This window comes from Alosa pseudoharengus, unplaced genomic scaffold (assembly GCF_046254945.1).
Source record: "Alosa pseudoharengus isolate Yale_2024_CS ecotype anadromous, Long Island Sound unplaced genomic scaffold, YU_APseudo_1.1 YU_APseudo_1.1_scf_10, whole genome shotgun sequence".
Classification (NCBI taxonomy): domain Eukaryota; kingdom Metazoa; phylum Chordata; class Actinopteri; order Clupeiformes; family Clupeidae; genus Alosa; species Alosa pseudoharengus.
Window position 1 is genome coordinate 30240247 of NW_027468565.1, and position 18054 is coordinate 30258300.

The 18054-nt window shown below is 42.4% G+C and overlaps 1 protein-coding gene across 1 annotated transcript in view; it reads right to left on the bottom strand.

The window, feature by feature from the left end:
* Positions 1 to 18054, bottom strand: part of fa2h (fatty acid 2-hydroxylase) — a 41110-nt gene that overhangs the window by 19127 nt on the left and 3929 nt on the right. The gene's annotated exons all lie outside the window — the stretch shown is intronic.

Consider the following 18054-nt stretch of genomic DNA (forward strand, 5'->3'; position numbering starts at 1 on the left):
TCAGAGGTTCTGATGGAATGACTACACTATGGAATAATTACAGAAATGTCTTTGCATTTTCTTTGTTGGTTCAATGGGTGTGGATAAGATGGATTATACATCTGCACAACAAATATTGGATAAAACAATGGATAAAAATATGGATTCCTGTGACTATTTCAATACCCAATTTGCTGCATTTATCTTATTGATAAGGATACACACTGCAGCTAGAAGGTAGGGAAGCACTGGAGGGGGAGGAGGGCAATTTGATACAATGTAAAGCACTATACAGATTGTACATGAAAAAGGTTTTCATATATGGATTCCCAAGTGTCCAAGCTTTCAAATGGTGTACAACATTACTATGCTACATAGCAATATGGTGCAATTGATTTATAATGTTGGGGGAGAGGGGGGTGAGTATGTTGTGGAGGGCACACTGTTTCATAACAAGTGTTATCCTGCAGCCTAGGTTACTTACAGATTGTGGCATTGTGCTAGTTAGTTTGTTTAACCAACCAATAAAGTTGTGTTGTGTGTTGTGTTGTGTTGTGTGTTGTGTGCTGACATTTCAGACGCATCTAGGCCTATCTGCGCTCACAAAAGGAGGCTATACCTGCGCGAGCGTTCTGTTCACGTTGCTGCAGCAATAAGCTTCCACTGATGTTTAGTAAACGCACATAGCCTAACATTCGTTGCTGAAATTTTTAATGGCAACACCAAGATGTGTTTGCGTCTGCACAATAGTAAACTCAGCTCACGTTGACACCCCCCCCCTAAATATTTTCTCGTCGGTTCTGCACAAACCACGTAAGTCAGTCATTTTGGATTCAAAACGGCGAATTTCGCCGAAAGGTGAGGAGTTTGCATGCCTGAATATGGGCTACTGATTCGAGGTGATGGTCAGAGTCTGAGTGCATTATACAGTGTGGATGGTGGATTGCAGGGTACCATAGTGCAAGGTTGTATTTGGTGGGTAACACCTGCAGTCTGGCTTTGGCAGTGAAACAGAGGATGTCCTCCCCAACAGCGGCATTTGTAAACATGGAGTGTGACACAGAGTGGTCGACAAAGTGTAGGCATGCCAACTTTCCCTGCGTTCTGAGTCCAGTCAGTGTTGTTTGGTGTCTGTTTGTTTTATGTTAAGAAGGAATCTCCTTGCTGTTGTATTCTGTAATGTGTGTTGTGCCTCGTTGTGATATACAGTAGCCTCTGCTGTTACAGATGGGTCTGTGACAACTGCATCAGATGCCTGTGGTGCTGTGTGTGAGTTGTGTTGTGTCCATTCCAGTTTGACTGACATTCTGTTGCACAGATCATTTAGGTCCGGCCAGTCTGATCGGACTCCAAAGCCTGCAGCTTGTGTGTCCAGTTTCCCGCTGCTTTTCCTCCTAAAGCCTAGGAAGCTGTCCTGGCCTGGTTTGGCCAGATGGACCTTCCTCTTCCTGAGGTCCAGCAGGAGGGAAGCTCTGGCTAGCTCTCTGACAGTGGCATCGTCATTGTTGAGCATGCAGATGAGGTGTGTCAGCCTGGTGGCAGTGTATACCCATTCCAAGTTTGGGACACCAACCCCCCCACCCACACACACACATGCATCACACAATGAGTCTGACATTTACTACATGTATTACATACATTCTGTATGATAACATTTATGGCAGTGTGATTTGGCATGTTGAGCTGAGAGAGTGAATGCTCTCTCTCTCTCTCTCTGTAAGTGTGTGTGTGTGTGTGTGTGTGTGTACACTTGCATGTTTATGGCTCTTATGTTACTGTGCTGTTTAGTTGTGACCCTGAGTGCGTGTGTTTTAGTAGCAGACATGTGGACTTGAGTCACTTCATACTCAACTTGATCAAATCTGGCATGACTTGCGACTCGACTTGGACTTGATATTCACTCGAGACTTGACTTTCCCTCTTTCACTTGTAATGACTTGACATGTCTCGAGTCAATAACTAAATTTCCTGACCGTGGACCTGTCACCCCAGAGGCGGAAAAAAAACAAATAGCGGATGCAAGAAGGCAGAGCCTGGCTCGGTGATACAGAGACATAGAGACATGCAATTTGGCCATGGAAGCCTAGTCGAGAGCTGTCCGTCCGGTCTGCATGAGAAACTAAATAAATCACACACCATCACAGCCAAGATTGTCCTATTTTGCCACCCGACTAAGTGGATTTTGAAATACATAGCCCGTTACAAAATATCAGCGTAATTAACGCATTGTGTTTCCCTATTAGGGGATTGCACGGACGTCACGTTCTGGGCAGTAACCCAACTGCATGGCCATGTTGGAGGCACTCGGCATAAAGAACTGAATGAAGTACAATGGAGTATTATGCACTTTGGATACCTTAAGTGATTATAACCATGTCTAAACAACAGAAAAGCTCATCAAAACGCATCCAAGATGCAAAGGCATATAGGGCAGGACTTGGACCACAAGAAAAGGCGCGATATTTTAAGAAATTGATGGTTTATTGGCAGCGCAGATCCATATGAGTTGGGTGAGGGAGAAGCAGTACCAAGTCCAACCACAAGCGCCCCCTTTCCTCAGATAACTTCTGGCATTATTCTCCTTTCTCCCTAGCTTTTTTAATAACTTTTGGAAGTCGGTACCTACTCCAGATGTTTTTCTCGGTCTGACCTATTGGTACAACCTAAAACACGGCAATAATTAACCATTTGCCTACAAGCCTGAGAGTTTATTTTACTGTCTATGGAGTTAGCTGAAGATGGAGAGGAATCGTGAGGAGCTTGTAGGCGAAAAGTTTCAGTTTAAAAAGTTGCCTGATAAAAAGCACAGTGATCACACACTGTGTAGGGCACCAAGAGACAGAGGAGGGACCAACATTTTGCCAATAAATAGTAGCTTTACGGAAAACTGCTTTTAATTCTTGTTAGAGAACGTTTACAATGTCAAAATGCACCAAAAGATGCATTACATAAAGTTACATAAAGACTGTATTCCTATAAAAGGAATAGGAACCGGTAGGAACCGGTTTAACCCCCTGAAGACACCTCTAACCACACAAGGGTTAGTCTATTAATGGCAATATTAAGTGAAGAGTATCTGATGACTTGTTCAGGACTTTGGGACTTGGACTTGGACTCGACTTGGCTTTAATGTGACTTGGACTTGGACACGACTTGTCCTTCTCTGTCTTTACTTGGGACTTGACTTGGACTTGACTGCTAAGACTTGGGACTTGCTTGTGACTTGCCAAACAGTGACTTGGTCCCACTTCTGTTTAGTAGTGTGCATATTTATGACACTAAAGCCCTTTGTGCGTGTGTGTGTGTGTGTGTGTGTGTGTGCGTGCGCTTCAGCTGAGTATAGCACTTTATGACCTAAATGGAAACACCCATCAGCCTACGTGCATCTGACCACCTCACACTATTTGCTCTGGACACACCTACACATCTACCCCTGAACACATACACACACACACACACACACACACACACACACACACACACACACACACACACACACACACACACACACAGAGATTTCAAACAACTGTTCAAAACAACTAACCAGTAAAATGACACTCTCGTGGGTGTTAGGTGGAAAAAACACAGGTAGCTATAGTATCTGGTAACCTTAGTGAAGAGTGGTAACTGGTTGTTATCGTTACAGTCTCCAGAGGGACTCGTGCACTCCCAGCAAGAACACACAAAACTCACACACAACAGACACCACTCACACTGAAAACACACTGACTGGATATAAACCCAACACACACTACACTATGAACACACACGCCAAACACACATACTGAGGAATACACACTGATCACATACTAAATCAGGCAAAAGCATACACGACACACACCTTAGAAAAATAATCACATAATACTTTCTCAAACTGATCACATCACTTACAGCAGAAAAAATTTAATGCTGGAGAGACAAATGTTCACTTTTACCACTGTGCACTAAAGATGTCTTATCTCAGCCTTCTGATAAAAGGAGCGCCGAAAATAGAGGCACTTAAAACTGGACAAGGATATGTGATCACACTGAAACGTGTGTTGGTTAGGTTAGGAATTGGTGCTGTTTTTGAGACCGTAGTGGTGTTTCTGAATTCAATCCGTTTTTCTAAGGTTTTAAAAGTGCTTTTCTAAATATACTATATAAATAAAAAAATAAATAAAAAAACAAGTCAGCATAATGCAAGGTGGAAACTTAGTTTGAATTGTCCCACTCTAAACCCCTACAGCCTCGCCACCTCTCCCGCGCATGGGCGTCTAGTGAAGAGAACGCTCTGACTGTGAAGGTGTGAAACAGCCAAATCACCATCGACAACCCTCATATGACCAGCACATACTCCCTGCCTAATGACGGCGGATCACATGATTTCACTCTGGCCTGTGCTACGCTGCAGAGACCAGGCACGAGGAAGGGAGAAAACAAGGGACCTCAGTAGAGGGGAATTGAAAATGACCCTGTCAGCTGCAAATCGCACAGTTTCTGTCACTTCAATATCAAAGCAAACCATGCTAAACATCTGCAGCTAAGGCACATTCTGGAAGTGGTGAAATTGAGCTCTATTATGTGTGTGTGTGGGGGGGGGGCATGTGTGTATGTGTGTGTGTGTTTGTGTGTGTGTGAGAGAGAGCGAGAGAGAGAGAGAGAGAGAGTATGTATGAGTGTGTTGTCTGAGTGTGTGTCCACCTGTGAGTAACTGACACACACACACACACACACACACACATTCAAGTACTATCAAGACAAATTAACACTGCTCCTTCTCGCTAAAGCACATGGCGGGTGAATGGTTAACACACACAAATGTATGCATACATACATACATAGACAGAAATATAAAGACTATGTTGTCAAGTATGCGCAAAATACACACACACACACACACACACACACTTCAAACAACTGTTCAAAGCAACTAACCAGTAAAATGACACTCTCGTGGGTGTTGTGGAAAAAACACAGCTATAGTATCTGGTAACCTTAGTGAAGAGTGGTAACTGCAGTGTTTCCCATACATTGACTTATTTGTGGCGGCCCACCACAATATCAACATTGACCACCACACAATGATTTTCCTGGTTGTACTAAATTGTGCTTAAATCTGGTTAGAATTATAACCGCGCTGCACTAATTTGTTAAAAACTGTTGCATTCAAGTTAATTCTGCAAACCTACCACCACAAATAGAATTCAATTCTGTGGGAAACACTGAACTGGTTGTTATCGTAGCCAAACATCCCGCTTACTCCAGTCCAAACATGACCATCTGCATTAACCAATAACCTTCAACTGCAGCAAAAGGGCATTTGATTTGAGGCTGGGAGGATGCACTGCCCTCCATTCTCTGGGATCCCTTGACTCAAAGCACACTTTGAGCATAAACCGCAAGGTGGAAACTTAGTTTGAACTGTCTCACTCTCAAAACCCCTACAGCCTCGCCACCTCTCCCGCGCATAGGCGTCCAGTGAAGAGAACGCTGTGACTGTAAAAGTGAGTTGCAGGTCAGGCAGGTCACCATCAACAACCCACCTGTCAGTAATTGACACACACACACACACTCACACAAACACACACACTCAAGTATTATCAAGACAATTCCAATTGAGCAAACACACATTTTGAATCTACCACAGTTGCAAGACACATTTACTAGTATTGTGATATGGAATCATTGAAATTGAATTAACTCATACTGTTGCTAAGGTGTAATAACCATTTCTTGGGCCAGAATTTAAGTCTCAATATCTTGTCCATGACGTAACAAATGCATTATAAGTGCTGAAATCAAACACTTATCCCAAAGAAAGGCACAAGAGTCTGGCAAAGGTCTGTGCTGGCTACTGTCTACCACAAAGCTATGACATTTGCTAGTCTGTGTTGGTTTTTGCTAATCAAATTCATGACTTCAATGGATTGTACCTCTGTGTAATCTAAAACATGTGTACACACACACTCTGGGGAGCAATCCCTCACCACCCTCCAACACACGCTCATGTGCACACACACACACACACACACACACACACACACACACACACACACACACACACACACACACACACACACACAGCCTAATACACAGACACGAACAGTGAGAGAGATAAAGATATATGTAGGCTGTACAATATATTTAAACATATACTGTATATATAAGAATACGGAGTGCATAAATACTCCTTTCAAACTCACCCTTCTTGACTGCTTTAATTAAGAATTGTGTGTGTTTCCCAAGCACAAACCTAACTCGAAATCCAGCTTAACACATGTGCGTGTTTTACCACCATAAACCGTCATCACACACCAGTTTGAGGTGGGAGTAAGAGAATCAATAAGCCTATTACACAGGGGATGCTTGAGTGGCCAGATGGCACTAGCCAGGTTTGGGATTTTGCCAGGACACCAGGGAACCCCTTACTCTTTCATATGCGTGTCATGGGATCTTTAATGACCTTAGTGAGACAGGGCCTGGCCAAGGCCCCTCCATCATCAACAGCTTGGTCTCCACGGTAACGGAATTGACAGTATGTGTAGTATGGGCGTGTCCGTTCACATTCCCCTCTCATCCACTTATGTAAGTGTTTCATGGTCTGTTAATCTAACTGATTGGCTCTGAGTTCACATGGAGCAAACTTGCGACAGTGACTCCATACATTTGTTTTGATATACAGTACATGTTGAAAATATGTTCCCTTTTTAGTGTTCAGTGGCACAGGGAGTGGAAGCTCTGAATACACTTTGGTATTACTGTCCCTCCACGATAGATCAGATCAGATTGGTATATAATAAAAATTATATTAAATTAAATTAAATTAAAAAAACTTGTCAATAAAATGATTCTGATTCTGATTCAAGTAGCAGGTTTTCACCTCTTCACCAAAACAATTTGTCAACCTGAAGAAAGGGAATTGATTTATCTGTAACTTCCGCTAAAAACGACAAAGTTGAGAGTGAATGGATCTGGTCACTGCTAACTTTCTATGTTTAATTTGTGCCACACTGGGTTTCTCCAAACACTCCCTAGAATGTTAGTTTCATTGGAACTGATATACTGTATGTTGACGTGTAGATAAAACCATGTCCAACTGGGACTCCACCCAGTAATTTCCAAAACATTATCACAGCCATTAAATGACTGGACTGCTAGGTAATACGAGTCTCTTTGTCAGGCTGCTAAACCCTCTAACATTACAGGACAATCCTGGGCAGAGCTGACCCCAATCCTAACTATTCAGTGTCTGTCGCAGTCTGAAAAGAGGGGGAGACAGTGTTTGAAATGGAAGGCATTGGTTTTGGCAGGTATTTCATACAAGCATTAGCCAGGCTTGTATGGAATGCTAAATTCATTTCATGTTTCACTGAGGAAGCCCTAAAATGATTTTCTATTATTATTATTATTATTATAATAGGGGGTGCTTCATGTCATAAGTGTTTCCTGACTGAATAGGACATATAATGAGCCCTGCTTCTTGTGACAAGAAAAGTGTAGTCTCGTAGTGCCAGTGATTTAAACGGAGACATAATAATGAGCCCTGAGTATACTAGCACACACCATATGACTTAGAGCTCACACAAGAACTCTAGTATACTAGCACACACCATATGACTTAGAGCTCACACAAGAACTCTAGTATACTAGCACACACCATATGACTTAGAGCTCACACAATAACTCTAGTCCAAAACAATAAGAACATTGAGGTTTTACCACCTTTACCCCTTGATGTTTCAGATGGTCACACATACATGCACACACACACAAATGCACACGCACACACACACTTACAAACAAAAGACAAAGGAAGACAATGAGGTTCACACCTCTACCAGGAAACATATTCAGAGGATGTCAGGAGCTCATCTCAATGACCTTTTACACAGATGAGGTGACACATTGACCATTGCCATGTAAAATGAGATGACACATTAACTACATGAGTGCTACTTTCAATCACTACAACCTCTGACACAGTCAGACCTTTTGACTTTTTAAAAGCATCAAAGCTGCCCTTAGCTTGGATCACTGCCCTGGTAGTGATAGCAATTATTTTAGGGTTTCAAAACTACTTTTAGTTAGCCATGTGGCCCCTCTTGGCATTAAACAAAGGCACCCTCCCCTCCCCCAATGAAATGCTAATGTACTGGTTCCAAGGGCTATCAGATCCACAAGACAAAGGATGTTACCTTGCTATAATGTATCCATGTGTCATGAAATGTAAATATATTCATGTTTGGTATCATTGTAATAGTCTCAGTAGAATGTTTGGAACATTCTATAAGTGATATTTCTGATATATAAGATATCTCTCCTCATGCTGTTCAGATAAGAATGCATAGGTGTGAAGTAGGTGTGAGTAGGTGTGTCTGATGCCATCTGGAGAACCAACCACGAGGGATTGTTTTGCCACCAATTCTTTCTTTGTTTAACCCATACAAAAGTGACTAACTTGCATTGTTTGTCAGAAGAACTAGAACTAGAAGATGGAGTACTGAAGAAGAGAGAGAGAGGTTGATCCAGCAGAGGCCATGGCCTACATAGACCATAGACCATTTTTTACCCTCTCTGCTTGTAACAGAATAAACCTGATTCCTGAGTGTTCCTGAAGTTTGCCAGACTAAGTTAATATTAAGTAATTGTTCACCACAATTCCTTTCAGTAGGCATATAGAGCCAAACATGGGGCCATAACTCTTCACCTCAGGATATGTGTATGCCTGGCACAGAAACTCTGCTTTATTTGCACAGAGGTTAGCAGAGTTGTAAACATGAGTGAGCAGAGTATATGCGGGTCACATGTCACACATCCTTTGCCCATGATACACCATTCACTGGACAGATGTAAGAATGATAGTGGACACTGCATGATGACAAAACAGATTTTGTCAGATTTTGGTCCCAGGTGTCATGAACTAACAGGAAGCATCCTGTCATTTCTCCATGCACACAAAAATGCTTATTTCTCTCTAAGTCAATCCATAAATGAATATCTGTAGCCAAAGCTAAGTAGAGTTTATTTAAGCCAAATGCATTAACTGACTTTCCTATATACAGTAAACTGCAACCCATAGAACAGTATTTGTTGACCAGAATGGGGTTTTTTTCCTTTGAGATTGTTGTGTTGCGTTTGTGTTCATATTCACTGAAAAGAGGGTGCACAAGCAAACATGGCCTCCTGAAGCTGTTGGATGGGATGATCAATAAAACTACGGGAGACAGATGATGACACGGTACATGCTTGATAAGAATAAACAAAAATGTTGTTGCATAAAGCCTACAATTTATCTAGCATAGCATACCGTGACATGTTGAAACTGATTCTATCATATTTTCTGTTTATCTGTTAGACATGTTGATAAACAGCAGTACCAAAAATATCTTATTTTCTGTAAGAGCCGGAAGATTCTACAGCAACTAAAGCATGTCTGATAGCAGCAGATAGTCAGCATTGCAGATTACTACCATCTCAATCCCGCATCTCTCATCAAGATTACTGCCATCTCAATTCCGCATCTCTCATCCAGAGCTCCTTCCTCTTGTCCGGAAGCTACTGGTTTCACCTCAGTTCACCTGTCACTGAAGACCTGCTCACCTCTAAGAAATCTCCTAAAAATGCCTTTGTATTTGGAATGACTGTCGCAAGTGTGTGCAGTATGTGTGAACAGTATGTGTGAACATGAGTGTGGGTGTGTGAACTATTTTGTTCCATATGAAATAGTATGTGTGTGTGGAAAAACCTTTAAGGACATTGGTTCCTAGAGTTCATGGGGGTCAATGTGTACACAATGCCTCCTTAGAGCAAGACAATGCACACACACACACACACACACACACACACACACACAAGAAGGGGTGAATTGATGGAGAAAAGGATGGAAAAAGAGTCAGGGAGAAGAGGAGCCAAGTCAGGACTGGTACCAGAGGAACAGAGAGAGAGAGAGAGAAGGAGTATGAGACCGGGTGTATGTAATACAGTTACACTCCACACACACACACACACACACACACACACACACACACAGTGTTAGGCAAATGTCTCTGTTCCGCTGGTACCAGTCATGATGTGTCAATGAAATGAATGAAATATAAGGAATTAGAATGTAGTCAGATTTTCAACAGAAAATACAAAATACTTTTGTGAAGAATGTTGGATAAATATTCCCATGCCCTTGCCTTCTACTGCTGGAGGGTTGAGCTAATGTTGCATTAATATGTCTTTATTTTGACAGACTAAAGGGACTCTAGACAAGATTGACTGATTGGTCTAAAACTTAAGAGTTGTAATGTTCAGCTTGTTTATTCACACACACCACACACACACACACACACACACACACACACACACTCTTCATCATGCTAGAGCTATTCAGCAGAAATTAATACACTGATTTGCAAGACAATCATCTACTTCATTTGTGCAAACGAAGAGGAAAGCTACCCCTAACTACCCCTACTAATTCACCACATTGTGGTGTCAGTTTCACAGGATTTGACAATGAAAACCCCAGACATGAAGGGAAATGATTATCTGGAAAACCAGAATGAATAGGTTTAGGTTTTTTTTTGCGATTACTGTATTTAAAGGCACAATTTTGAAAACCGGGCCCGGTTTTTCACAATAAACACAACCCCACACCCAAGAAGTAGTACACCTCACTCTGAAATGGCAAAAAGGTGACACTAGGTATCACCTAGCTTCCAACAGGTACACTTCCTCATTATCTCCCTGACTCCCTCTCTCTCTCTTTGCCTCCCTCACTCACACACACACACATACACACACACACACACACACACACACACACACACACACACACACAAATAAGCTCACAATCTCCAGAGCACTCCACCATGTCAATGGTTAACTGTTATCAAATCGGTGCCTGGCGACGTCAAACAGATAGGACAGGACAGTGACCTAGTACACACACACACACACACACACACACATTCTACATAAGATAAAGAAGAGACCACTGAAACCTCACTTCCTGACCACTAAACAGAAATGTAAAAGTCTGGCTTCAGAAAGTAAAAGTCCTGCCATGTATTGGTTCTACCTGTGCGCTTAGCACAGGTGATTTCACTAACTAGCTGATCTACCTGGCTTAAGAGTTGTGCTAAATGGTTGGAACAAAAATGTGGCATGACTTTTACTTTCTGAAGCCGGACTTTTACATCTCTGCCACTAAAGGTCTCCGCACCTAGGCGCCAACATGAGTGCTGCACACTCCGCTTTCAACATAATGCTACATTCCATTCCATTGTTTTCAGTACAACCCCGCACACCAGCGTCAAATTTTTCTGCCGTGTCAATTACAATTCATATCTATTATATCGAAAAAATCCATTGTTTATCAACATGTTTCGATTAATCGGTTAAAAACTGATGTACATAGCAAGTGACAGTGCACTTATGTTGGCGCCTATATGTGGAGCATTTAAGACCACAGACGCCGGCACCCAAGGACTTTAGCCTTCTGGCGAGCAGCGCGCCCGTCACATGAGTACCAGGGTGTGGGTTCCAGTCCAGAGCTCTGCCCAGCTCAGCTGAGCGGTGAGACGGAACCCTGGGGTTTCCATGGTGTTCACACTGACATGTTCTTCATCTCCAGAATGAGAGTACTCCAAAGTAGTGAGTGTTAGAAACATGAGAGGTAGACAATGATTGTGTACATGTTGATGCTATGATACCAACTGCTATGATACCAACTGTCTGTATGGTACTGAGACCTTGAAAAGTATCTATCTATCTACCAACTGCTCCTTTTCTAGCAGACAACCATGGACTGGACAACACTGGACTGGACTGGGGTCTCTGTGGGACAGAATTCCACTGGATCTGTCTGAAAGTCAACCACACATCGGAGACTCTTTGTGTGTTCAAAAAACCCCAAAAAGTGCCACCTGTGGTTTGTCATTTTCAGAGCACCCAAACACCTTGTGGGAATATACGAAGATTTTTTAAATATTTTTTTTTTATTCTCCATGATCCCTTCTTTTTAAAAACACCAATTTAAATAGTCTTATGCAAATCTTTCTTTTTTACTTTCTACCCAGAACATGGGCAAAATGCACCATTGAGATCAATATGTTTTGTATACAGTTACCACAGGTTACTGTGAGGTCTGCTGTTCAGACCCTGAAGGAATTTATTTTCTGTTCATTGCTTTTTGTGAGAGTGTTTCTACTTATCTCAGTAAGGAAAATAAATCAAGAGCCTATGTTGAGTACAAATATGTCTTCTGAAGGCCTAAACAGAGTCCAGACAAAAACTCCAATAACATTTTGATCAACTTTGAGGAACAACTATGACCATGCAGGATCATCCAGACCAAACGTGACGATTTTGCTACATACTATTCCTATTTATGTACCAGCATGCAAAATTTGAGTCTCCTACATGGTCTAGTTATTGCGCTATGGGCTTGTGAACTTTGACAAAAAAAGAGGCCGAACAAAATCGACACCCCCCTCCCCCTGTAAAACTGGCTGTATCTTGGAAAGTATTGATCTTACATAAAAATAATTTTACAGTGTGTCTCCTGGGTAACATAGGTACACCTGGTAATTTTTTCAGAATTTTTTGAGACCTAAGTGCGTGGGCCCTGGTTGAATTGACATGGAATGACCCTAAAGCATTAGGTACAGTGGGCACATCAGTATGAATGATGATTTATTAAGCATGATCATGATTATTTCTTTGAGGGGCCATAGACATGAATCAAGCAATTAACCTTGAACTTCTGTAATCATGATGATCATGCTGAAGAAATCATAAATCATAATGATACTCACCGTACTTAATGCTTTAGTTGATGTGTTGTTCATGCATGAGGTCATGAATGACAGACTATGAACTCATGTACATTTCTGATGATTCAGGATATAAAGGAATGAATTCATGATAATTCGTAAAGTGTTACAAAATTATCTAACTATCTTCAATCTACCTGAAAAGGTTGAGGGTATTTATCATTTACCTGATGACTGTAAGGACTAACACAAGAACACAGACTGTGGAACTCTGAAGACTAGGAGGTTGTTCAGTAAGGGATAATGTATAGAACGCCGGTCATATTGTGATGTGAAGAGCCGTATAATAATTGAAGTTAAGATGACTAACCATATCACACCACAATGGCATATGGCAAAACTGAAGGGTCCAAGAGTCCAAGCCAGTCCAGGCCAGGTTGTCACCATAAGTTTTTTTTTTTTTTTTATCAGGAATCAGGAGTCACATGAGGAGCATTCATAATAATCAATCATTCTCCACAGTGCACACCCAAAGCACATGCTGTTAATACACACAAGCACACATATGCTTCCATATACACTATCCATACACACCAGGGCACAGTCCAAACACACATCCATCCTTAGGACATCAGTACACTTTATACTCTATAGGCAATTTTTATTTTACGCGCCTGAAAATAACCGTGCTTTCTGTTACTGAGCCTGCATCTGTCACTCATCCTCTTAAAGGAGTAGGTTTTTGAACGTTCTAAGTTCCGCAACAATTGAAGGTTCTAAAATTCTATGTTGAATTCAATGAACCCAGATATTCTTTAGAACGTTCATTTCTCAACATTCCAGTGACGGTACTCCTTTAAGGGTTAAATGTGGAAGCTTGTGCGTAGCTTTGTTGCATTATATTGAAACTTTGTTGATGTTGTTATTGTCATGTGTGTTCTGGTTATTTGCGCATGATTAAACATGAGACTTTATATGGCGATAAAACAAAGTTTTGTAGCGCTTTTTTCCCCTTCTTTTTGAAGTGGGGATTGAGGGTGCGCCAACCCGATTGGGACGTAGAAGGGGGTGCACAGGAAAAAAAGTTTGGGAACCGCTGCTTTATGGGCTCTGTGCACTAGCTTACTTGAAGTCGGCAAACCAGTTTGCTGTTCGTTGACATGGCTGTCAACAAGCACCTGAAGATGAGCACTTTAGTTGTACGAATGGAAAATCGAGTTTTTCTTTTGTTTTTATGAAAATCGATTTTCTCTTTAAATTCCATCATTGAACTTTATCCAGCTGATGGATGGCAAACATAAGCAGGATCTGATGTCAAAAGCAATGGAGCTCATTAGTGAGGTCACCCATAAGCATAGAGGCTGATACTGGTAATGCCAGAGTAGGCCTGATATCTGCACTATACCACCATCCAACTTGTCTGGTTACTACCAAAGGATTATTTGGTCTACTACCAAACTAGATACAAACTAGATACTTGTTTTGAACAATTTATTTTTTGTCATTTGTAGTTTGTCTGTGTGTGTGTGTGGGGGGGGGGGTTGATAAAAATTGTGATATTTAAATGGGTTGAGCTCTACCTGAGCTACACGTCTCAGTAAAGCAAGACACATTCAATCACTCATTCACTCACTCACTCACTCACACAAGCAAACACTCACAAAACACACACTCATAAAACACCCAACAGCTCCCCTTCTCCCCAAACCACACACACACACATACGCACACACACACACACGCACACAGTCGCACACGCACGCACGCACGCACACACACACACACACACACACACACACACACACACACACACAAACACACACACACACACACACTAAACCCTCCATCCCCAGGTGGCTCCAGGGGTTATGGGGTGTGAGGTGTTGTTTGAGCTTGGAGACGCGATTGTCTCCCAGGGAACCAGTGGAACCTGCACATCAAGTCATCAAGAATCCAGCCCCGCCTCTTCCCCCTTCACCTTCCAACCAGTCCTCCAAGTCTCTCTTCCCACTCTTCCTCCTGCCACCTGTTTTACTCACTCACTCATTCTCTCTCTCTCTCACTCCCTCTCTGTCTGTCCATACTGTGTGATAATGTCAGCAGGCCACCGAGACCACGCCTACACAAATTGTCGAAACTGGAAATGTGTTAAGGGTCTGCGTGTGTGTGTGTGTGTGTGTGTGTGTATGGGATGTGTGTGTTTGTGACATGAGTGTTAAATAAGCATTGGGTGTGTCTTAAGTGTTTGTTGGGTGTATGCTAGCTGAAGAGGCTTTGTTGTGTTGGGGAGCTGTTCTCTCTCTCTCTCTCTCTCTCTCTCTCTCTCTCTCTCGATCTACTGTATCACACACATACACACACACACACACACACACACACACACACACACACACACTCCACTCCACACAGATACTCCCCTGACAAAAACTGTAATAAAACAAACAACATGAATTTTAATGTCAAGTTGTTTTCTATTTGTTTTCATGATGTTTGATCTCTCTGCTGATCTCTCCCCTGACTTGTGTAGTTTCATCCCAATATCATGGACCCCTAATGCATACCATACCTTCAGTACACTGGCTGAATATAAGGCCTCTTCCCATAATGCACTTCTCTTGCCGCCAACACCACACCTACCCCTGGAGCTTGGCCAAGTGTCTTCTGCTAACCAGACACACAGCGGTGATGCACCAAGGGTTGTTTGCTTTTAAATGTGTATTTGAATGTGGCTTGTGAGTTTCTTTGTGTGTGGCGCCTGTGCTCATTCTGACAGAACAGTAAAAGAGGAATTTCCAATTATCTCTCATTGTCTGCTTTCACCTGGAAAAAAAGGGACTACAACCTGCAGTCCCCAAGACAACGTTATCACTGTGACCACATTTGTGGTCATTTCTTTGCATCGTTTCTTTGAACATGTCCTGATCATTATGCGCTCTTAGATACAGCTAGTGTTTTTTACTTGCTTCCTTTTCTTCTATAAATAACTTAAATATTCATCTTGTGTTTCTTCATGCTCTTTCTCTTGTCCTCCCATGTCATCTCCTCTACTTCGCTTCTTGGCCCTAGATTCCAGATTCTAGATTCTCAGCCCTAGATTCTATTTGTTGCTGTACTACTACGATGTAATTTCTACCTCTGGTCGGTTATGTTATGTTAGAGATTAAGCTGAAGGTGCCGATCTTTCATCCAGGCTGAAATATCCTTAAGGCATGCAGAAATTCGGTGGGAAACGCTAGAGTCATCAGGTGGGAAAGACAGGTAAAGTTGAGTGTCGTCTGCATAACAGTGATAGTCAAATCCATGGGAGCGAATGGTCTCACCTAAGGAAGTGGTGTAAATAGAGAAAAGCAAGGGTCCTAATACTGATCCCTGAGGCACACCTGTGGTGAGGTCATGAGACTTAGATACCTGTCCCTGCCAAGACACGTTGAAAGAACGCCCTTTAAGGTAAGATTCAAACCAGTCAAGAGCTTTTCCAGAAATTCCCAGTTCAGATAGTATAGAAAGGAGAATGTCATGGTTAACAGTATCAAAGGCTGCAGATAAATCTAGTAGAATTAATACTGATGACTGGATTAAATGTACTTGTCTTTAGCAGAGGTGTAACCCTAGCCTGTTCAAAAGAATAAGTAAACTATTCCAAAACTGAGTGAAGCATTAAATACATGTGTGACTGCTGGTAGAACAGCGGGTGAGATAGACTTTAGAAGAGTGAACGGGACATGATCCAATGGGCATGTTGTTGGACGACTTCGCTGAAGCAATTGAGAGACTGCTTCCTCATCAAGAGGAGGGAAAAAGTCCAATGATGCTGTCATACTTCACATAAATACAAACACACACATAGATGCAGCACTGTGGGAACAAGCTGAGGACACACACACACACACACACACACACACAGACTCACACACACACACACACACACGCACGCACGCACGCACGCACACACCATTCCATAAACGTGCTGCTCCAGTGTTTAATTGCGCCACTATAGAGCTGAACTTTGTCCACAGAGAGGAATTGGGTGGGGCTTGGTCCACAGAGAGGAATTGGGTGGGGCTTGGTTAACATTTAGCATTCATTTGCGCAGAGGATTCCCTCGCACAAATTTGAAGCGAAATGGAGAATGTGACCTATGCAAATAATATAAATGCCCTCATGCAAAAACGGTCATTCACACACACGCTCACACACACACGCTCAAACACGCGTGCACACACACACACACACACATACACACACGCACACACACACGCTCACACACACACACTCACACACTTCATTCTTCTGTGCCTCTGTGAGTATGGCAGGGGAGGGTGGCAAACAGACGGAGCCTTTGAGAACAAGAAGGCATTCAGCATCTCAGCGGCCATCCACTGCCTCGCACACACACATACACACACACACACACACACATTTTTCTACACACGTCACACGCACTCACACGCAACCCTCTCTTGTACACTTTCTCTCACACACACACACAGGTCACAAACACTCACACAGAATCCCATCGTACTCACACACACACACACACACACACACAGACACACACATACACATACACAAACACACACGTCATAAACACTCACACATAATCCCATCATCTAAACTCACTCAGACACAGTTAAGGTCTCATTCCTCTTTTCTTCTTCTGCACTCTCTCTCTACACTCCCTCTCTCCTCTCCTCCTGCTCTCTCTCTCTACACTCCCTCTCTCCCCTGTCTCTCCCAACATGCCAGACCAAAAGGACCTTTCTACAGCTAAGCAGCATCCCACTCCCAGGGTGGATACGTCAATATGGTATACAGAGAACATACCATAAGTCACACTCAGTCAACATGCACACACACACACACACACACTGAAAGAGTGTCAGTAAGGGTGTGAGTAAGGTTATCAAGAGGTACTTTTGCTCTTGCTGATTTGGAGAAGTTTTTTCACCCTCACAAAGAGGCAGAGTGATGAAACTTTCGAGCGGTTAGGGGTGTTCGTTATACATTCAGGTATGCATTATTCTATAAGGGTCTTGTTAATCATTTATTCCTGTCAACCAAGAGGCAAAACACACACACACACACACATGAATCAACATCCACACAGATCCAGAACACAATAAAACAATGCATAAGGTGATGCACACAACTTCATACACATTCATTCACACACAAAATGTACATGGACAAGCAACATATTTACACACATATGTAGACTCCAGACACAGACAAAAACACACACACACACACACACACACACACAGAGAGACACAGACACACAGACACACACACACACACACACACACACACACACACACACACACACACA